Consider the following 23,777-nt stretch of genomic DNA (forward strand, 5'->3'; position numbering starts at 1 on the left):
GATAAACATTCCTAAATAGCTGCTAATTCAAAAGTCATTTATATTTACTTTTGATATACGTACTCCTATTTTCATTTCAATGTTGGTATGTCTACATTCTAAAAAGTTAGATATTTGAGTTTCTATAGAGTCCTCTCTATTTTGATATACTTCCTTAATAGTGTTATCTACATTCCTCTTATTTAGTTCTCCAATAAAAATCTTTTTTATCTTCACAGTCTTGGTTTTAAATGCACATATAAGAATTGGCAGGCCAGTTATGTAAGATGAAGGATAAATGACAGGATTTCTTATTTGACCTGTTCATTGCAATTATGGGATGTATGTATTAAGCCATAAGATATACAAGATAGATATATCAGAAGAAATACATGTTTATCAGCTTTTTGTTACTATAACAAATGCCTGAGATAAATCAACTAGAAGCAGGGAAGGCTTATTGGGCTCATGGTTGCAGAGGTTTCCATCTATATTTGGTTAGCCCTGTTGCTTTGGGCCTGTGAGCACAGTGTGTCACCACAGAGCACATAATAAAGGAAGAGATCTGTTCACATCATGGTGGGTGCAAAGCAAAGAGAGACAGAAGAGAGGCCAAGATCTCAATATCCCATTCAGGGACACACCCCCAATAACCTAACTGCTTTACACTAGGCCCCATATCCTAAAAGTTCCACTAGTTCCTAATGCGTTTGTTTCTGAGTTCTTTGAGGAGAGGGACTATATCGGTCTTGCTTTTTGTATTCCTAGTCCCATAACAGTGTCTGACACATATTGAGAATCAATAAATCTTGATTAAATAGAAATACAGGACTTTTCAGTGTGATCCTATTTTGCAAGGAAGAAAATGCCTAGATTCATCAGTAAATAGACTGTGATGATGTGTTTAGTGATACTTTTTATAGAAATGTTCTTTATAGAACACAGTTAATGTCAAGCCTCATTATTCACAGATTGCATAATTGTAAACTTGCTTACGTGCTAACACTTATTTGTAACCACAAAATCAATACTCACAGTGCTTTCATAGTAACTTACAGTGCCAGGATTGATACCCCGAAGTCTGGCACCTTGATAGCTGACTACTCTTAACTGAAGGAGAGGGACTCAGAAGTAAGATCTTTCTGACCTCCTGCCATTCTTTCTCCTGATCCACTTTTATCCTCTAGAATTCCTCTTCCCCAAGCAGCATTAGAAAGTAGAATTCCTCTCCCCAAAGTCAGTCATAAAACCTAGAAATCTTACCGTGTTAGTCAGTTTTTTCACTGCTGTGACTGAAGGACCCAACCAGCACAATCATAGAGGAAATGCTTACTTACGAGCTCAACTTTCAGAAACCTCAATCCATAAGAGGCAGGCTCCATTCCAGAGGGCTCAAGGTGAGGCAGGACATCATGGTGGAAGAGTGTGGCAGAAGGAAGCAGTTCACATTATGGTGATCAGGAAGCAGAGAGAGAGGTCTCTACTTGCCAGATACAAATATATACCCCAAAGCCACGCCCCCAATTCTCACCTCCTCCAGCCACACCCTAAAACTTCAGTTACTACTCAGTTAAGCACTATCAGGGAATTAATTCACTAATTAGTTTAAGACTCTCACAACCCAATCATTTCTCCTCTGAACCTTCTTGCATTGTCTCACACATGAGTTTTTGGGGGACAGCTCACATCCAAATGATACAATTACTCTAAACTTCCTCCATGTTTTTGTGCATGAAACAAAAGTTGCATGGAGTAGAACTTTCCACTTGTGGCATCATGTTGGAGCACAAGATACATTTTGAATTTGGGGGATTTGGGATTTTGGATATTCAGATTAGGAATACACAAATGTATAGATTATTACCTGAAACTTTGTTCATGAGAAATAATTTTCATTTATGTTAAGCTTCTCTATAGTGAATAAAATAATGTATAAATGAAGTATTTTTAAATTTTTTTGTTTTTGGTTGTAGGTGGACACAATACCTTTATTTTATTTTTATTTGTTGCTGAGGATGGAACCCAGTCTAACATGCTACACAAGTGCTCTACCACTGAGCCACAACCCCCTCCCCTAAATGAAGTATTAAAAAGGAATATTCTGGTGATTATTTACTAAATGTAGTTTTTCATATTAACATTATGAATTATGTTTGTTGAGCTGATTCATTGTTTTTTTTTTTTTGAAGGATTGACTTTTAAACATTCCTTTATTTACTCACCCAATCTTTCTTTTAAGAAGACTCAAGTGCCTAATTAAACCAAGTACTATTGGAGGCAGTAAAAATACAGCAATGACCAAGTCAGGCAAAAATTCCTGATTTCATGAAACTTAAATTTCTAGTAAGACAAGCAACAAAGAAATAAAAAAGTCATGTGATAATGCTGTAAAGAAAAATAAACTAATGTGAAAGTTAGTAAAAGGGCTGGCAATTTTAAATAAGGTGGTCAGGAAAGGATGTCTCAAGGTGACATCTAAGTATAAGCCACAAAATAGTGAACACATGCAATCTAAGAGCACAAGCACAACCACCAATTTTGTCACTATATCACAAGTATCAGTTTAATTGACCAAAACTAAGCCATCCCAAAATGATTGATTTACCTGCTCTAAGGAGTTTGGAGGGTAAAATTTTCCACCATCTGAAACCTGTTAGTGCATTTGACATTTGCAATGCATAATGCAGCACCAAGCAATAAAATAATACTGTCTTTTCACCATAGGCAGCAAGAGAGGGACACGCTGGCCTTGTACAAGAGAAGAGTTATGCTAATTTCACTTCCTTCGACAGGCACTGTCAATCCTAATGCAGTCATCACACAATGTGCATCGCCTCCATTGCAGCCCCTGAGAAACAGGTGTGTAATAGTTCAGCTGGTGAATGGCCATAATTTCTAATCCCAAAGGTGTATTTATATCCCTTAAGCAGCAATGCCCAAGAGAGACATTTGGAGAAATAAAAAGAACTATTAATAATGGTTATCTATTTCTTTCATGGTACCACAAATGGTGTCTAATGTCAGAAAGTAATTAGCCAGAGAAAAAGTTCACAGAGAAATAATACTCAACACATGGTCTGGGCAGGTGGCAGTTGGGAATTTTTTCATAGCAATAACTGACTTTTGTCAAGGTTAGGTGTTCTTTTTGTAACAGTGGACTTTGGTGAGAAAAAGCAATCCTTCTCTAAGAGGAATGTTAACAGGATGTGATTTTCTTCCACTTTCTTGAATTGTCCACACCTAAGTTTTTGTGATGAGATTTATTATTATTTCTGGGTTAGCTGGAGGGGACACCTATGCACAACATGTCTTGTTCATTTTCTAAGTATTGCCTGAAAAGGCAAACACCGCTGAAACAATAAAATGGCTAATTTAAAAGGCATAGCCAACTAAAAAGAAGGGCAATTTTCTACTTATTTAATGGCTTTAAAAGTGCGAATCTTACCCTTGGAATCAACTAGTCATCAGATCTTAAAATGAAAAGCAATATTGCCCTGCCTTCATAAAAGTCAGTTTATCTCCTTCTGTACACCATTTTCATCAAACAGTGTTTTCTACTTGTTGGTTTACTCTTTTACTATAAGAACATGTGATAATGTGTGGTATAAAAATCAAGAAATTAGTCTGACAGCAGGGAGTCTGCTAACAACACCATTTTAATCTTATCCTTGAAGCAGCAGCAGAAAACATATTAATTGCAAGTAGAGACCTCTCTGCTTTCTGATCACCATAATGTGAACATGTGAACTTGAAGTTTTATTACTCAGTATGTATAAGTCTTAATAATATACTTGCATCATTAATATAATGGAATTCTCACAAGAAGGATTTTTCTGTTTTATAGGATGTATCCATAACTGTCATTGAATGGCAAATGTTCTCCATAGAAATGTTTCTATTAATTTCTTTCTGAAAAACAAAGACAAGAATCAGTGAAGCTGATTGCTGCTGACACACTGCACTAAAGAACAGTCAAACGACCAATGCTGAACAGTATTAATTATATTTAGCAAATATTTATTAAACTCTCAGTAGGCACAAATCCTACCTGAACATTAGGTTCAATTAAAAATGATACTTCCTCCAGGAAATCCTTCTCTCTTCAGATGTAAATTAAATTTGTGTGCACTGAATGCCTATGGTACATAGTTATACCTTGCTCACATCCCTTTTGTTTAATTATTTTTTTTTGTTTTACATCTAAATAATTCCCCTACAGGTTCATCTCATCATCTAACACATTCAAATATACTTAAAAATGAAAACCCAATTATGTTTAATATATTCTAGGTGTTGTTTTATAAAAATATTGAAAAAGAATTTCTATGTACCAAAATATTTCATTAGAAGACTTTAAATGTAAGATGGCAGAGCAGTGAATTTCTTGCCCTATTTTATACTCTCAGAAATGCTCCTCACTTCAAACATGAGAATTATAATCATCCCGTGAACTTCATCTTCCATGAAACTAGAAGACAGCAGTGACCCCAAATCATAATTTATGTTGAGAAACAGACAGGAGTGACCACAAATTTAAAACAAAAACAACAGAGGACACTTGGAGGGGGATATAAACAGGATCCCATCCTGTTCTTACTAATTGAACCCAGAAACCTAGACTCTGGCAGCTTCAGATATCCCAGAGGGCAGAAGTAGACAGAGGACTTGGCTGAGAGACTGTATGAGGATCGCTGAACACCCAAGCTCCTTCCCAGGTTCTCCCCAGGGATCTTTTCCCACTTCCTCCCCCCAGTTTGGGGAGTGTTCTCTGAGGGAGGACAAGAGGCACCAGGCAAGGAGAGGGCATGGGCAAACCACTTTACAGTAGTATCCCCTAATTGGAGGTTTTGATTTCTACAGTTTCAGTTACCTATGGCAAGCCACAGTCTAAAACAATTACAAAGAAAATTCCAGAAATAAACAATTGATAATCTTTAAATAACTTTTATTATAATGTGGTTCTGAATGTTTTATTTTATTAGTTAATATTGTTGTTGACTTTTCATTGTGACCAATTTATAAATTAAACTTTTATCATAGGTATGTATGTGTTGGACTCAGAAAACTATAACCCTAAATATCCACTTTGAACTTTGAACTGAGAGCACCTGAGAAACAGAAATTGCAGGAAAAAGCTTTCTCTGAAGTTCACCTATTTACTGAAAGACCAAATTGCCAAAGGGGAACAGAGTTTCCTCCAATCTTTTTGGTAAAATTTCATTAACCCAGGAAAATTAAACACATATCACAGAAGAGCCTGAAAACCAAAATGCCACACAAGGAGCCCAAAGGAACTATGTCCCTCTGTTGGCATCATCTATTCTTTAAGCCCATTTGAATTCCCAAAAAAATCATCATGACCCTCTGAAATTACCTATATCCTTCATGTCCCTCTTCTCTAAGAAGAGGGAATTGAAGTATCAACCATCTGGCCTTTCCTTTAATTTCATATTTTGTATGGCTCCTGTGGCCTGTGCATGTATGTTAATAAATTTATACGTTTTCTCCTGTTAAACTATTAGCTTGTTTCACCAGACTTGGTTATCAAACCTTCAGAGGAAGAGTTTGAACTTATCAACATATGAATAAGCAAAAAAAAAAAAAAAAAGGTATATCTAGGGTTTGGTACTATCTATGTTTTCAACTATACCCTGCAGGGAGGGGTCTGTAATGTACTATTGTACTATCCCACGGCTAAGTGGACCAATGTGGTAAGAATGAAGTAAAAGGTAAAAGTCCTCATACTGAATATAGAGAACACCTTCCTATTGCTCATCCCATTCCCAGAATACTAGCATACTTGGCAAGAGATTAGAGAATTTCTTTGTTGGAAGAACTGAAAGACTACAGGCAGTGGTTCCTCCAATATTAAGCCGCCTCTACAGTAAAAATCACCAGTCAATAAATCCTGCCCAAGGATATAATGATTTCAACTAGCATTTCTGTGTCTCGTTATTATATGAATGAAAAGATCAACAGCTGTCAAAGAAACTCTCCAATTTAAAAGACAGAGATAAGCTAACAAACAACAACAACAACAAAAGTAATTTTGGAATGGGACAGACATCATTATCCAATGTACTTGTATGATTACACAAATGGTATGAATCTACATCCGGCACAACCATAGAAATGAAATGTACCCCATTTGTGTACAATGAATCAAAATGCAGCCTGTAAAAAATGAAATAAGAAAAAAAAATAAAAACTCTTATGATTAGAAAAGGAAACAATTGATCGGCTGCCCCAACGCGGCGGCGGGCCGTGGGGATGCGGCCCAGCTAGGACGCTGTGGCGTTGTCGGGTTAAGTGCCCATCCGGGAGCCACCGCTGTACCGCCCGGAGCCTCGTTGTTCCCGAGGATGACAAACTGGAAGACCTTGAAGAGGCAAATCCATTCTCCTTTAAAGAATTTCTGAAAACCAAGAACCTCAGTCTGTCAAAAGAGGACACGACCAATAGCAGAATTTATCCAAAGGAAGCCTCGAGGCACTCACTGGACTGGACCACAGCTCCCCTGCTCCCCAGACTGTGGGGTATGGCCTGGAATATCAGTAGCCATTTTTCAAAAACCCCACAGGGGCTGGTGACGTCCTGGATGAGGAGCAGGAAGATGAGGACAGTGGGTGGAATGGGGCCTATTTGCCATCTGCTGTGGAGAAGACTCACTCCTCCAGGGCCACGGCCAGCACATCACCCTGTGGCACGTACCTTTCCTTTTCTCCACCCATCGGAGCTGGCGGGGCCTGAGTCTCTGCCCCCCTGGACACTGAGTGACACAGATTCACGCATCTCTCTGGCATCTCCAGCAGGGAGTCCTAGTGCAGAGTTTACAACTCATGGGGAGTCTCTGGGAGACAGACACCTGCGGATGCTGCAGATAAGTTATGAAGCACTGAAAGATGAAAATTCTAAGCTAAGAAGAAAGCTGAATGAGGTTCAGAGCTTCTCTGAAACTCAAACAGAAATGGTAAGGACGCTTGAGTGGAAGCTAGAGGCAAAGATGATCAAGCAGGAGAGTGACTACCACGACCTGGAGTCAGTAGTCCAACAGGTGGAGTAGAACCTGGAGCTGATGATGAAACAGGCTGTAAAGGCAGAAAATCACGTTATGAAGCTGAAACAGGAAATAAACTTGCTCCAGGCACAGTCTCCAACTTCAAGCGTGAGAATGAAGCCCTTAGGTCAGGCCAGGGTGCCAGTCTAAGGGTGGTAAAGCAGAACACTGATGTGGCCTTACAGAATCTCCATGTTGTCATGAACAGTGCACATGATCCATCAAGCAACTGGTTTCTGGAGCTGAAACACTAAATTTTGTTGCTGAAATTCTTAAATCTATACACAGAATTTCCGAAATTAAAGATGAGGAGAAGTCTTAAGTACCTCTGGATGCTTCCAGTTCCCTGCTCCATGTGCCCTGATCAGCAGTGCTTCTTCTGAATGTGCATTTGTACCCCAATCTATGCAGTCTTCACCCAGAGTATTTATCATGAGATACTAATTTCATGACGTAAAGCAGTGTTACTGGCCACCTGCAACAGGAGCAACTCTTCTCCATGAGTTGCTTTTGTGGCTTATGTGCATTCCTTCTTGGTGAAATTGTCACTGTTTTATAGATCCAATAATCTGTTGGAAGAAATTTTTATGAAATCCAGTGAGTTTCTAAATTACTAAACATGAAAACGGCAGTTCTGTACTAAGTGCTCTTCCATTTTCATCCCAGAACACTGATCAATTCAGTCAATTGTCTTGATTATGTAAGTAGAAAGAACACTAAGAGCCCCCAGGAGTGAGCAGCTTAACAGGGACTTGCGCCTTTTTGCTGTCACTCAATGCCTGTCATAGCCTTCCTGGGGTGGCTTCTGTGGTCAGTGGCCCAAGTGTGGAGGCACCACTTGGTGGACACTGCTATCCTCCGACAGGGACACAGGTTGCAGACATTCCACACTTCCCAGGTGTCTAAACTTGGGATTTGAGCCTTCAGCTTTGAAAAGCTGTTTTGGCTGGGGGTTTTGATACACGTTTCAAGTGCATTTGTACAATGAAGCTTAGGGTTCAGTAGTCTAAAGTGTGTGCAGAACCTCCCTGGGTTGGCATGAGGTCTTTGGCTCCTCCTACCTGCTTTATTGTTTGGGGAGGGCACAACAGGCACCCTGTGCCTTTTGGGCTATTTTCCTGTAGATGCTTTTTTTTAATTTCCTTTTCCCTCTTGTTCAAATCTACAGGTTTCTTGTTTAAATAAATTCTGAAGTTCAAAAAAAAAAAAGAAAGAAAGAAAGAAAGAAAAAGAAACAATTTAGATAATTTGAGAGTATGCATGAAACAAAACAAAGTTTCACTAAAAATCCATGACATCCATTCTAAGAAGATATTGGAAAGGATATTGCATCCATCAAATAAGTATGGGCTGCAATTTGAGAAAATAAGAGAATAAAAAGAACTTTAGTGAAGTAATAATATGAGAGTAGAAAACACAACATGAGAGAAAAATTGAAATTTAACACCAAGGAGTTTTCTTGCAGGGTAAAACAAAAGGACAATGAAATAGAAATAGAAGATACAAGATGAAAACAAACAAATGAGGGTCAAGTACAGATTTGACATCTGACTGTAGAAGTTCTAGTAGAGAGGATCTGAGAAAACAAAATGCAAATAAATTGGAAAAAAAATAAATCAGGCAAATTTCCCCAAATCAAACAACAGTCCATAATGGCTTAAAACATAACAGAAACAGCTTTCAACCTAAAATTCTATCAATTATGTGTGATGAAATTTTTAAACATAAAAATTGTACTGCAAGACTGTTATGGGGGTATGGAGAAAGGACAAGAGGTATAAAGAAAATTAAGCAAATGGAGAAAAAGGTAAGTAATGGCAGGAAATATAAAAAAGATACAGGAGGAAACATCATAGAACATGTCTTGGTTTAATAAGAAACAATTTCTAAGCCAGGCGCTGTGGTGCACACCTGTAATCCCAGCACCTCAGGAGGCTGAGGCAGGAGGATTGCAAGTTCAAAGCCAGCCTCCAACTTAGCGAGGCACTAAGCAACTCAGTTACACCCTGTCTCTAAATAAAATACAAAATAGGGCTGGGAATGTTGTTCAGTGGTCCAGTGTCCCTGAGTTCAATCCCTGGTACCAAAAAACAACAAAAAAAGAAACAATTTTTATATATTGAAAAAACATCAATTCTATTTGTTTACTCAAGAGCTATGATTATATTCCATGAAAACACGGAGATAATGGTTTAAGAGAGCCTAATCCTAATTTACCATAGCTGAAGCTCAATGGCTAACACTGAAAATTGATAAATCAAGAGGGAGCATTTCCCCTACTAGAAGACAAGAGAGTTGAACATGGCAGCTTCTGAAAAGGAGGACTGAATAAGTAGAATGGGGATAAGTGGGTCCGGGTCTTTTATCTTTTGTTATCATTCTTGGAATATATTTTAAGAACATATTTTACTTTAATATAAAGAAAAAGAAAATAGTGTATCAAATTTTTACCATTCTTAGAATTAAATTTCATTTCTACTTGAACACTTATTCATCAAACAACCACATTCCTCTTAATAATTGATGCCCTTTTAAAATCATTTATACAAAATACTTACATATATCTAAATACTTCAATATGTGATTTATTATTTGATTTTTTGTCTACATCATATTTTCCTTTCTGAACATTTTAATAATGTTTTCCACAATCTAGTGCAAATACTAAAACATATTAAAATGCAGATAAGATGGTCAACAGAAATGAATCTATTATTTTATAATGCCAACTCCCTCTGTAAGCTTTGGGAACATTACATACACATTTACAGGTCTACATACAATATTTAGTGTCTACATTTGAACCAAAAGTATTAGAGATCTATTGTCTGAACTAGTGTCTTTTTCTCTAACTAAATCAAATTAAGAAAGCAATGAGAATTTCCTCACAAGCTATTTCACACTTGGATGCCCCTGAACTTTATTGAGCTTGAACTAAAAATCACATGTAGGTAAAATACTTTGGTATTTAATAAAGTAAGGAATGTTTATTTGCTATTACCTTTCAAAGTGCAACTTAGTAAATAACACATAAATATAACTACTAATTTATTTGGACTTTATAAATGAAAAACTGTCAAATATAAGGACACTAATACCTGATACATATAAGAATGTAGTCTCAATATTCAATATATTTCTTTAATATTTTTAACAATATAGAAATTATGTAAAATTTGGGGGTATATAAAAATGGAAAAACTTAAATGATTATTTTCTTTTAAAACTATAGTTGGCATAGTCATACACTGCAGGAGAAAAAATCTTCATTCAGCTGTGTATATATTTCTTGACTTATAAAATATATGTATATATTTATACTTTTTTCTTCAAATATGCATGTATCAGAAATTAAGTAAAACAAGTATGTCTCACCATGCCCAATATATAATAAGTGCTAGTTAGCTGACATCTTTTTAAATTGTAATTTTAAAACTAAATAACTAATATGTTATATTCTTAGTTAAATGAGTTATATGCAAATAACTACTTAGAAACACTTGAGAAATGTTCACTTGTTAAGTAGGCTATAATGTTACATAGAATAATAATTTTACTTATAATGTTACATAGAATAATATTTTACTTATTAATGACATTTTTATAAAAACAAAAAGTAATTCAATATAAGGATAAATAAATCAAATAAAAAGTAACAAGCAAACATAGCATTAGGTTTGGATGTAAACAGGATAAAATATTTTATTGGGATATTAACAGATCTTATAGTCACTAGTCACTTGAAGATTAATATGAATTACTGGCAGGAAAAGATTCTGAATCAAGCCTGATAGGTTATAAGTGTTTTTAAAACATCCTTCAGAGGTAAATCACAATGCCCTTTAATAATCAGAGGCAGAATGTTCTTGACTTTATTCAATTTTTTTAGCCTTATAACAATAAATTTATTTGGTATATTAATAAATTAGATTAGTAATTTAAAATTTTTTCATTAAAAAAATCCAGGTCAAGATGATCTCACTGGTGAATTTTATCAAACATTTAAATAATTAACACCCAAACTTCACAAATTCATCTGGAAAATAAAGGAGAAAGAAATACTTTGTAGTTCATCCTATGAGGTTAATATTGCCTTGATATTTAAAACAAAAACACTGCAATAAAGTAAAACTCCAGAGAAGTATTGTTTATGAACACAGATGCAAAAAGTTTTTTAACTCAGGATTCTCCTGCCTCATTGTTAGGAATTTCCGGCTTACGTCGCTGTAACCTTCCTGCCTCCTACATTACGTTCCACTATGTCATTGGTCCATCAGTCAGTCTGTAATAATTCTCCTCCGTGATTGGTTCCTCCCAGCCCGCGAAATTCCAATACAAAGAACCGTGCGCCATCTTCTTCCCTCTCTTTCCCTTTCCCCTTTCCCCCGAGCGGACATGTTTTGTCTGCTTGAATGAAAGTTCCTCGTGTGAGACCTGTATCTGCGGAGCGTCTTTTCTGGGAGTTATCGATGAACCAAAACTGCCCCCTTTACATCTAACTAACATCTGGTGCTGAAAGACCCAGGAATGGGTGTTTTTTTCCGCTAACTAAGCAAGTGGAACCCCATCAGATTTCTCCTGCGCCCGCAGATTCAGGCTCACCTTCCATTTACCTGGATGCCCAGTTTTCTGCATACAACACCGGACTCCAAAATTGATGAGTTCCCCTTAGGCAGGCCCCTGACCATTTAAACACATCTCGGCTACCCTCACCTCCACCTGCAGTCCGCTGCAGCCCCCTCCTTATTATAAAGCGGCCAATCCCCAGCTCCTTCCACCGGCTCGCAGTCTTTCACTGCCCGCCCAGCGGCTTCATCTCTCGCCGCCCTGCGGCTTCACCCCTGGTGGCTCCTGCCACTCAACCGCCGAGGTGTGGGGGTACCTCCTTGGTCCTCATAATTGGTCTTAGTTGTTGGGTGGATGTCTGAATTTTATGGTGCTGTGATTCTTTCTCGGGTTTGAAGTTTACTCACTTCTTCCGCTGCTAGTCCCTCTCGCCGCCGCTCTGCGGCTTTTCTCCCCCTCCTCTCGTGGCTCCCTCCCGAAACCCTGGCCAGGTCTTCAAACTCTCGGCTTTTTGCCCGGTTAAACAGTGATTTCGGGTGACGACCTAATCATTGCTTTTAACCTCTCGTTGCCTGGTACCGTGGATTCTGGGATGCCAAATCCACTACCCAGGTGGATCTCAGCTTACCATGAAATTCAAAACATCCAACCCAGCAAACTCACCCCTGAGATGTTTATTAAACCATCTCAAACTCCTTTACCTATTCCCTGAATCAGAGCTAAATTGTCCTTTAGATAGTAAGTCAGAATGGTCTATTTATGACACCCTAAATTCTAGCTTTATACTAAGTAAAATTGTATGCCTAATTATGCTAGTTATAATTAAGTACATATATGGGCAACCTGGTGAATGGAAAGGAACTTTTCCCCTTCTTGTCTTTCCTTTCTTTCTTGCTAAACCTCTCTTGGCTTCTCCCCCACCTTTTAACCTTTCTTTCCCTCCCGAGTTCACCTCATTCTGTTTCTCCTTCCGCTCCTCCATTCAGCCCTCCAAGTTCCCCAACCATGCGGTCTCCTACACACATTCTAACTCCTTTACTGGAGGAGGCTGACATGGAGGGAGTAAAACCTGAACACATTCTCTTGGCTAATTCCTTATTTTCAAATCTTTTCTTTCTTATCTTAGCTCTCCCTACAGATTCAAGAAATTAAAAGGTCCTAAGCATCAAGTCTCTGCTAGAACATATAACCCCCTTTCAGATTCAGATCTCAGTCAAGAGTTACATTGAAATGTAAATGAAGAAAGGCTCAGTAGGAGACCAGTTTCAAACCCAAGGAAAAAAAGTGTCCCTTTTAAATTTCTCCTGGGCTACAACTCAGAATACTTTTCTCCCTTTCAACTTTTCTCTCCTTCTTATTTTCTCATGCTTTAATTAATAACCATTATCATTTTTCTTCCAGGACTTTATTTTTCTTAAGTGCTGTATTTTTAAGCTCACAATTTTGATCCTACAGACCTAGGTTAATGATTTTTGATCAGTTCTTTTTATCCAACTCGAGTTATTTTTGAACATCTGCTACATTGCAATGGAGATAAATATTACAAGGCCTTTACTTTTGTGTTAAATATAAGCGTGCATAAAAATTAAATTTTTTAAAAATGGATCCAAATATTTTTAATTCACGTGATTTAATGAGGTTCAATTTAAATTGGGTATACTAATAAAAGTAAAATGTCCTTAAAATTAACTCACAAGTCTCTAAGTGGTCAAACTAATAAAATATTAATGTTTATACAATGTCTAACATCAATTTTCCTAGGAATTTTCTTCAACAGAAAAGAGACAGCAAATACTATTGGTACACTTGTCTAATATCTTGGTTTTTCTACAATAAGATGAGTGAATTGGAGTCAACATGAATGGGATTACTCAAATGTGTTTGTTAGAGACATCTGATTAATTTATAAGGTTACTCCATGGAGTAACATACTTAAAAACATTATTCTTTGTATATTAAATGTGTTCATATTTTCCGGGTATGCAAGTTTTTAAAGCAGAAAATTTATGAAGCTGCTGTTCTCCAAATTAAACTTGTCTGTAATGGTAACCCTACCATTTAATATTCTGTTATAAGACCTGTCATCAATAGGGTATATGTAAAATGACATTTAAGAAAGAGTGTAATATGCAGTAGCAAAAATGGGACTCAGCCAAAATTCAAGATAGCTATTGCACAAACTGAATGTTTTACTGTTGGTAATTCTATTTTGTATTTTCCTTGTAAACTCTAATTGTTGCCCGATCAATATTTTTCAGAAGTACTGCTTCAAGAGTGAACACCGTAAATTAACTTGGAATAGTAAGCCATCACCTATAGAACAGATAATGTAAACCCCAATTAGATAAAAGGGGGTAAATAACTGTGAAGTTATAGACATTAAAGCTAAAGCCCAGTACTCTTACTTTATGACTGGTGAGACTGACTTGCTTGATGGTTAAGATCAAACTTAAAGATAGAAATTAAATATAGAGGCCAAGAAAAACTCCATATTTGGGTCTTGCCCTCAAAGTCAGCCTGAACCCAGGAAACAAGAGGACTTCTCCAAAAAGCTTTGCAACTCTGGGTCACACAACCTCCTGAGCAAGGAGATTGATGAGACTGCTAGAGAAAAAGCGACTCAGTGCATCTGCTGCAAAGGAGGGTCACAGAAAAAGGGAGACATCCCTGGCACTTTCAAGGAAAGTCACGTCATCGAAAAGACCCTGCCTAACCAATTGCACTAATAGAGCTAAGAAACTGCTCTTAAGTTCTCTATGAGTGACCCCTGTGGAAACTTAGATGACTCTTTAACAGACAGGAACAGGTCACTTTGACCAGTTTGATCTTAAACACCTAGCAAATCAGTTAAAACCAAAGTATAGCCATTCTTGGGGATTTAAAAATAATAATAGCTATCAAGAGAAACTGCTAGAGTCAGAATTTCTGTTTTTAGTCAGCTTAAGGCCTACAGACTCAAATAGGCTTAATCTATGTTTGCTAGTACTAAATGTTGTGTTCACATTCCTGATGACCTAGACAATGTTGAAACTCCCAAATGAAGGCCTGTCCTCTCTAGCCTTTGCTAGGCCTTGTTATGGGAACAACTTCTCAGTTCTTCCACCCCCTGTCTTTTACTTCCATGTCAATTAATCAACTTGTATTGCAGAAATATTAGGATTTCACAAAAATTGGAGCTTGGCTGCAGATGTGCCTCCAGAGAAACTATCAAGTCTCCAGTTCTTCCTGTCACAATGATACCAGCTCTACGTCCACACCCCAGCAGGAAGTAATTACAGAAGACTGACCTTCATCCATGTACTCCCCCCCAATTTTTTTTTTTTTTATAAAAAAGGAAATGCGAGAATGTTAGGAATTTCCGGCTTATGTCGCTGTAACCTTCCTGCCTCCTACATTACGTTCCACTATGTCATTGGTCCATCAGTCAGTCTGTAATAATTCTCCTCCGTGATTGGTTCCTCCCAGCCCATGAAATTCCAATACAAAGAACCGTGTGCACCATCTTCTTCCCTCTCTTTCCCTTTCCCCTTTCCCCCAGCGGACACGTTTTGTCTGCTTGAATGAAAGTTCCTCGTGTGAGACCTGTATCTGCGGAGCGTCTTTTCTGGGAGTTATCGACGAACCAAAACTGCCCCCTTTACATCTAACTAACACTCATCCTCCGGAGCTGCTGGGATTACAGGTGTGCACCATGGTGTCCGGCTCCCTTCTACTTTCATAAGATTCCCCTTCAACTTTCTTTTTCTTTTTTTCTCTTGAATTTCCACATATGAGACAAAACATATGACCCTTGACTTTCTGGGTTGGTTTATTTTGCTTAACATAATGTTGTCAAGTTCTATCCATTTCCTTGCAAATGGCATAGTTTATTTTTCTGTATGGCTGAATAAAACTCCATTGTGTATATACACCACATTTTATCCATTCATCCATGATGGGCACCTAGGCTGACTCCATAGTTTGACTATTGTGAATTGTGCTGCTATAAACATGGGTATGAATATATTGCTATGCTGTGCTGACTTGACTTCTTTAGAATAAATCCCCAGGAGTGTTGTAGCTGGGTCATATGGGGGTTCCATTCCTAGTCATCTTAGTTCAGTCCCACCAACAGCATCGTGCTCCTTTTTCTCCACACCTCTCCAGCACTTTTTATTTTCTGTAGTCTTGATGACTGCCATTCTGATAGGAGGGCTTTATTCAATTTTAATAAGCAAAATTTGAACAGGTATTCACTTAAGAAAGGGAAATATGGGTAAGAATTATTTCATATTGAAAAGTTACATTAATCTGCTTTATCATGAACAGAATATGCTAGACAAATAATTATGAGTTGCAGGTTTCTTTCATGTAAACATTATTTAGCAATGTAGTTTAGGATATTAATGAATAATAATTGACCTATCTCTTATGTTGGCATATCATTAACTAAGATAGATTATGATATTGGCATTAACCACCATTAGTGATATTTCTAAGACCCCATTAGTTTAGAAGAGCTTGGATATTAATGGCAAAGTATTTTAATTAGCTTTGTCTGTTCTTCGACTACATAGTTAGGGTCTACCCAAATTTTCAAAGGTGTTAATGTGATTTAGTGTATATTAATCTCACAGTATTCCATTAAGTTTTTCTCCATCATGGGTGCTACTTAATTAGCCTAGAGGAGGAAGAACTTCCTCCTCCAAGAAATCTTACATTGGGAGCCCTATAAACACTATTATCCTTCTCCAATGAGCACATGGAAGGACCAGTTGAAGATGTGGGAGGGAAATTACCAACAACTGCTACTGAGGTCTGTGTGTTCTTGGGTAGATCTGGAGGAGTTAAAAAAGAATCATCACAAAAGGATTGATGCTGAGACAGTACAACCAGGAGATCTTTAGAAACTTTCAAAGAGCAGATAATGCTCAGTCCAACTGCTCTGGAATTTCACCTTACATTTGACTCATTAAATGCATTAAAGTCAACATCTTTTTGGTCATTATTTGTTTCTATCCCTTAGACAGCAAATCCAGTATCAGGAGTTGAAAAATACAACATTGAGGAGATGTAGATGTCAAGTTGTAGGCTGGGCTGTACATAGGTCAAGCAACTCACTTGCTCTGAGACTCATTACATGTAGGGTCTCTGTGCCAAGCAAGAGGCAGTGCTAGTTAGAGCTATAATCTTTCATCTCTCCCATCAATTATTAATGTTATACAACTTGGAAATAGGGACAGTTGAATTTGGTTACCTTCCAAATTCAACCTGAAAACAGATCTTGATCCAACATCCACAGGCCCTCCACCAGTGGTCATGTTATAGTCTTAGTTAAATGAATTGTATGCAAATCACAGCCAATATGTCTAGTGTTCTTCAAATGAGAGAGAAGATAAGAGGATAGAATCATGCAGGCCCAGGGAAGAAATGCAGACCCACATGTTGAAAAGCCATATGAAAAGCACACGTGTGAGCATCATTCTTTACAGGAGACTAAAGAAAATGTAATTATAAAGAGCATATGCAATTTCAACCAACTCCTAAAATCATGGTTTTTCTAAGACCAAATCAAAGACTAAATAGATAAGTTCAAAGAAAAAGGTTATTCATGAAAAGTAGGCCAGATGTGTTAGAAAGAAAAAGAGTAAATAAACTAAGATTATAAGGTAGATTTAAATTTTTCTTTAGAGATAATCAGCTATTGGAAATTGAATTAGCAAAGAGAGTCCTATTTTAGAATAAAGAAGATAATTTTAAAATGTACTTCCATTCTCTCCCTATCAAAAACAATCAGTCGTGAGTAGTTCCTTTGTAATAGAGAGATGATTACAACCTAATATCTATAACATTAAGAGAAAAGAATCTGAGCCTAGTATTTTATGTACACATTAGTTATCACTTACTTATGAAAGTAACAGAAAGACATTCTTAGACATTAAATAAATGTGAATTAGATTCAGGTATGACTGACAGAAAGTCCAAATTAACATTGACTTAAGCAAAGAAAAAAGTTTCTCTTTTACATTAAAGTTCTTGGAGAGGATGATATTCCACAGTGTAAGGGACTCATCATTTTTCTATATTATTGCTTTATCTTTTGTACCCTAACATGGATTCAAGAATTGCATTCTGACTGAAGTCCATCAATCTCTCTAGCTATCAAATCCCCAATTGCAGACATCTGAAGGAGGAAATGAAAAAAAAAAAACAACAAATACTTTTCTTTAAATGCATTTTTGAAAGGAAGTCTACCATATAACTCTAGATTTAGTACACAAGTCGATGAAGGTACCCAAATCATAAAGTCTTTATCATTCTTTTACCTGGGACCACGTCTCAAATTTTTTTATGCAACTGGAAATCTTGAAGTCATTACATGGCATATTTCACATAGTTCTGTGATATGCCACTCTGGGCAGAGTGGGCTTGCTAATTGTTTCCCAGTAAAGTAAAAGACTTCTTACACTTAGTAAATCCAACTATGACACACACTCATATGTGCAGGCTCTCTGCACCACTGTAGAATTCGAGGCTCAGGAAACTAGCACCACAATGCTGAAACTTCTTGTTTATACTGAGAGGAATAAAGCCTCTTACCTAGGAGACTTCCATCTTTTACTGACTGGCATCTATGGAGCTGTTAATCTAATTTACTAACTTGTATAGTTTTTTTTTTTTTTTTTTAAAGTCCTGCTTTTAGCTGTTGGTCACCCTATCAGACTTAGTAATATAAGGAAGATTCCAAAAAATACTTACCAGGAGGCAGACCCAAGCTTTCACTTATATTCCACTTTGTAGCACTTAATCACAGAGCTACACCTAGTTTTAAAAAGTGGTTGGAAAATGTAGCTTTTATTTTAGGCAGCCATGTACCCAGACATAAATCAGAGGTTCTATGAATACAGAATAGGTGTTGGCAAGTTATATAGACCTGAGGCTCAAATGAGTTTACTTCCTAATTTGGAAATCAAGTTTCATTGGAATATAATCATGCCTTTGACGTATTGCCTATGGTTGCTTCGTGCTACAATGGCAGAGCAGAGTAGTGGAATATACACCCTGTGGCCATAAAAACCTAAAGTATCAACTATCTTTTCCTTTAAGGAAATTTTTTCTAACTTGTGGCACAGAAGAGGCAAACTGATACCGAGGGTTAATGAACTCTGCCATCAATATTCAAGGTCTCAGAAAATGTACTCTTGATGCCCTTTTTAAATAAAGTCATATCCCATGCACCAAAAAATGATTTGTTTTAATATCAATAATATTCACATCAATAATACAATCTCAAACAATAAGTGAGAATGAAGAGAATTTTGACAATTAATAAAGTTCAGGAAATTGATAGGGAATATTGTACCCAACATCTGCAGAATATACATTATTTTGATGTTCTTGAAACATTTACCAAAACTAACCAGATTCTGGGCCATAACGTAATACTCAAGAAATTTCAGGGGATAAAAATCACCGAGTATAGTCATTGACCACAGAGGACTTTTATTTTATTTTTTTATTTATTTGTTTTTTTTAAGCAGGTAACAGTTGTAATCTTGTTTTCATGTCTTTTGCCATGTCATGGATTTCTTTATTTCCTTTTTAAAAACCTGATATTAATGCTTTATACTAAAAAAACCCCAGCTCGTTATAGTCTAGCATTAAGATTTTTTAAGGAAATGAAAGGAAAACAAAAAGAAAATGGTATTGAATATCTGTCAAATCTCCAGTTGGGAGGATTTTTCCAAAATTCACTAATGGTAAAGAAATCACCTTGGCCAGGTGCAGCGGTATTTGCCAGTAATCTCAGTTACTCAGGAGGCCAAGGCAGGAGGATTACAATTTTGAGGCTAGCCTCAGCAATTTTGTGAGACCCTGTCTCAAAATAAAAATAATAAAAAGGGCTGGGGATGTAGCTCATTGGTAGAGCACCCCTAGGTTCCATTCCAGTACAAAAGAAGAAATCACAATTGTCACAGTTTAAATAAATTAGCCACTCTGAAGATGAAAACACTAGAAAACCTCCTTTGCTAACTATGAAAAGGTTAATGCAGACTCCATTTCACACCAATCAATGCGGAAAGCACTAAGATCTCAATAGGTAAACAACACAAATCGCCAAAGGACAGAACCAGACAGACACAAAAATGAATCAGAAGGGTTTCAGTCTCAGCAAATGAGTCCAGATTACACCCAGAATGAGTCATCGTTTCCCATTAATCAAATGAGAAAGATTAAGACTACGATCATCCAGCTGTGGCAGGGATGTGGCCTACGGGCCATCAGGCAGGACGCAGGCACTGAGGGGCCAACCAGCCAGACACCCACAGGCTCCTGACCAGGGCTCCAGAGCGTCTATGCCTGACCAGTGGCACTCTGAGGGGCCCGGGGATCCTGGAGGAGGCTGTGGTGGGCTCACAGGCCTTGGCCACCCTCAGGGGGGACAGCGATCCTGGAAAGGGCCGCCACGCTGTCCCTATGGTGTTTCCTCGTTACCCTCCTTCCCTCCCAGCCTCTGCGCCCTCTTGGACAGTGAGGCCGTCGCCAGCACAGGGACCACCTTGCAGGCCCGGGGGGCAGGGCCTCAGCGTGGAAAAGCCGCTCCTCCGAGGAAAGCGCACCCTGACCCACCCGCAGCAGCAGGGGCCAGTGCCAGGGCTGAGCCAGCCCGGGCGGCTCCGCTCCCCAGCCTTTCTGACTTGAGAGGAACCAGGGGCGCGGGCGCGGCTGGGCCTCAGGCCTCTCCGGAGAGCAAGGCTTCCACCTGCCGTCTCTTCCGTGGCACCCGTCACTGCTGGCTACTGCTCGGAACACCAAAGGCCACCCGGGAAGGCGGGAATGTCCCCCTGCCCACTGTCCTGCAAGAGTCACGCATGGTCAGCGCGGAAACGTCCAACAGTGATGTCCCATGCTGTGGGCTAAGGCACAGGGTCCCAGGCGGAGGCCCCAGTGCCACAGGGGGTTCTCGGGCCATTCGCAAGATTCTAGAAGGCCTTCTGGGACCTCGGGCTCCTGTCACCTCACACTGGCTTCTGGCTGGGGTGGCACCAGGCCTGGCCCTGTGGGATGCTCGGCAGAACTCTGACTGTTCCCGATGACATCATCGTGAAAGGTGATTGGTCGAACAGATCCTGCGATCAGAATCACTGACATCCCAGGAGAACAGAGATTTCACGAGGTGACAAGCAACGAGGACCGGCCTGGTCGAAGAGCTGGTGCTGAGCAAGGTACCCCACGCCGCTCGACTGGCTCACAATGTGCCTGCCGATGAAGTCGTCCACCGTCAGGAGCGTCTGGGACCACGACTCCTCTGTGTACCGGGAACCAACCTCCACGGGGACGGTCCGGCAGCCAGCGACCTCCTGGATGTACTGCAAACGGAAGTCATTTCCTCGCTACTCCAAACGCTTCCTGCAGAGTTGCTGCTGTGGCGATAGCGGTCACTCAGCGTGGCTCCACTTCTTCATGCACGGCCAGTGGTCGGCCACGCCCTCCAAGACCACCGGCCTCTCCGGAACCAGAAACTGCTCCCTGAACTGCTGGAGGGACAGGCGGTACAGCGGGGCACTGCCCTCTCCTGTTCCGCTTCCGGGACGGAAGCGTGCTCGCGCCTGGCTCTCTTTGGGCTGGGCGGCTGCTGGCTGGGGTCCCGGGCGGGCCTCTGTGTGGAGGGAAGGTGAGCCTGGAGCACCGCGGCGGCCCGAGCAAGGATGTCCCCGAGGATGGCCGCGCCCATCAGCAGGCCCAGGTCACACACCCGCAGGGTCTTGGCAGCTGCGCTGGCCTCGCAGGGCGCCCGGCACAGGCACAGGGCTTTCAGGAGGCAAGCCGAAGGCGTAGACCCGCCGCCAGTCCTTGTCCACGTCCCACGCTCCCAGGCGTAGTCCAGGATGGCCTCTCTGGCCTGCAGACACTCGCTCGCCTTCTGTCATCTGGGCCCGCCACGGAGTCGGACCAGCGCCTCTCCCGCGTGTGGACGATGTCCAGTCGCCCCAAGGTTGGCCACGGCTTGTTCCGGTTGGCCCGGGCACTAAGGCCCCTCTCCCAGTCGTCAGACTGGCCTACGGACTATCGATCACTCGCGGCTCATCTGGTCACGACCGAGAGTCCACAGAGGACTTTTAAACTAGTAAATTGATAAAAATAAAACTAGAAAATCCCAAACTAAATAAAGTTCAGTAATATAGGTTAGTATATATAACATGAGTCAATACAGAAATAAAAAATAGAAAGCATTTTGAAATTTAAGATAAAAACTTGTGGGATGTCCTAATTCCATGTTGGACAGAGAAACTTAGAGACTTATGGGCATACATAAGACACAATTATTTAAAATGAAGTACCTAAGTATAAATATCAAGAATAACAAAATGAGGGGTTTGTTCAGTAGCAGAGCACTTGCCTAGCATGCACAAGGACCTGGCTTTGATTTCCAGGACTGCAAAAAAAGAAAGATAAGGAAAGGGAAGGAAAGAAGAGAAAAGAGGGACAGAAAGAAGGGTGGCAAGGAGGCAATAAAATAAACTCAAAAAACTTAAGGAAGAAAAAAACCCCAAGCGAACAGATATTAAAGAAATATAAATAATTACTAAATTAAGAAAATCAGCTCTGTCTCTGCTGGCGCCCGCGGGGTCGCTTCGCCGCCCGGCTCTGCCCATGCCCGGGGCCGCTGCTCTCTCAGTTGCCGACCCGCCGCCAGGGCCCGGGGTCCGCCGCGGCCGTGAGGTGGGGGCGGCCGCGGAAGGCTGCGGGGCGGCCGCGGGGCAGGGTCCGGGGCGCAGCTTGGCGGGCAGAGGTCTATGTCGCGGGCGGCGGCGGCGGCAGCTGCGGAGGGATGATGCGCGAGTACAAAGTGGGGTGCCGAGCTCGGGCGGGGCAGACAAATCCGCCCTGACCCTGCAGTTGGTGTCGGGCACCTTCATAGAGAAATACGACCCCAGGATCCATCGAGGACTTCTACCTCAAGGAGATCGAGGTGGACTCGTCGCCTTACGTGCTGGAGCTCCTGGACACCGCGCGGGCACCGAGTTGTTCGCGTTCATGTGGGATGTGTACATCCAAAACGGCCAGGGCTTCATCCTCGTGTACGGCCTGGTCAACCAGCAGAGCTTCCAGGACATCAAGCCCATGCGGGACCAGATCACCCGAGTGAAGCGGTATGAGAAAGTGCCAGTCATCTTGGTTGGGAACAAAGTGGACCTGGAGAGTGAGCGAGAAGTGTCCTCCAATGAAGGCCGAGCCCTTGCAGAAGAGTGGGGCTGCCCCTTTATGGAGACTTCTGCCAAGAGTAAAACAATGGTGGATGAACTCTTTGCAGAAATCGTGAGGCAGATGAGCTATGCTGCTCAGCCTGACGAAGATGATCCGCGCTGTTCTGCCTGTCACATACAATAGCATCCGACTCTAACCGTCCTGGACAGGATTTGCCCTGCATGTAGGCGCTAGAAGTCTCCCCTGCTCCCTTGCAGACCTGGCAGGATGCGTGGCATGAATCTCCAGTGCACTGCAGCTCTTATTCACAGATGAGCAGTGATCGGCAGTCGATGTCTCTGAACACATTTGGGTTCAGTCCCTACAGTTTTCGCCATTGTCCTCAGTCCCTTTTGTGCATCTGCAACGTGAAGGCAAAGCGCATCCATCTACAGGGTGGTTTCACTTGAAAGCGATGACGGCCTTGTCGCCGAGTTGACAGAAGCACCTGTTGTATAAATTTTAAATAATTATGAGGGAGAAACCAGTAGAATTCCTATGACCACTAACAATTACAATATTTTGTCTTCTTTTAAAAATTTAAGTAAAGGAGAAATATTTTCCTATGAGAGTACTGAATTTCAGGAATTGGGATAGTTTCTAACCAGTGTATTCCATCAAGTAAGAATAGCTGGCCTGCCCACAGCACTGCAGGAAGCCTTTGCTCAGCTGACACGTTACTGTCTTTCAAAATTGATGCTTAATTGTAGATGTTACCCTAATTTGTGACATGGAACTACCTCGTGCATCAATCCTTGATAGAACAAAAATCAGAACAAGGTTGTGTGGAAATCCAGCCTGGCTCTAGAATCTGTTCACTCCCCTGCTTGACCATGGAAATGGAGGCTGTCACAAGGGTTGGATCAGAATGAAAACTTCAACTCACCCTCCATGACCCAAGCAGGGCTGGTCTTAATCTCCTGAACAAGAGGGAGGCAGCTGAGAG

The 23,777-nt window shown here is 40.3% G+C and overlaps 3 pseudogenes; 2 read left to right on the forward strand and 1 right to left on the reverse strand.

Annotated features, from left to right (window-relative positions):
- The first annotated feature begins 2,802 nt into the window (after nt 1–2,802).
- LOC124961379 (endosome-associated-trafficking regulator 1-like) lies at nt 2,803–7,358 on the forward strand (annotated as a pseudogene).
- Nucleotides 7,359–18,888: 11,530 nt separating this feature from the next.
- On the reverse strand, nt 18,889–22,239 carry LOC124961380 (bifunctional peptidase and arginyl-hydroxylase JMJD5-like; annotated as a pseudogene).
- Nucleotides 22,240–22,292: 53 nt separating this feature from the next.
- LOC124961808 (ras-related protein Rap-2a-like) lies at nt 22,293–23,189 on the forward strand (annotated as a pseudogene).
- The last annotated feature ends 588 nt before the right edge of the window (nt 23,190–23,777 follow it).

Source organism: Sciurus carolinensis, chromosome 12 (assembly GCF_902686445.1).
Source record: "Sciurus carolinensis chromosome 12, mSciCar1.2, whole genome shotgun sequence".
Classification (NCBI taxonomy): Eukaryota; Metazoa; Chordata; class Mammalia; order Rodentia; family Sciuridae; genus Sciurus; species Sciurus carolinensis.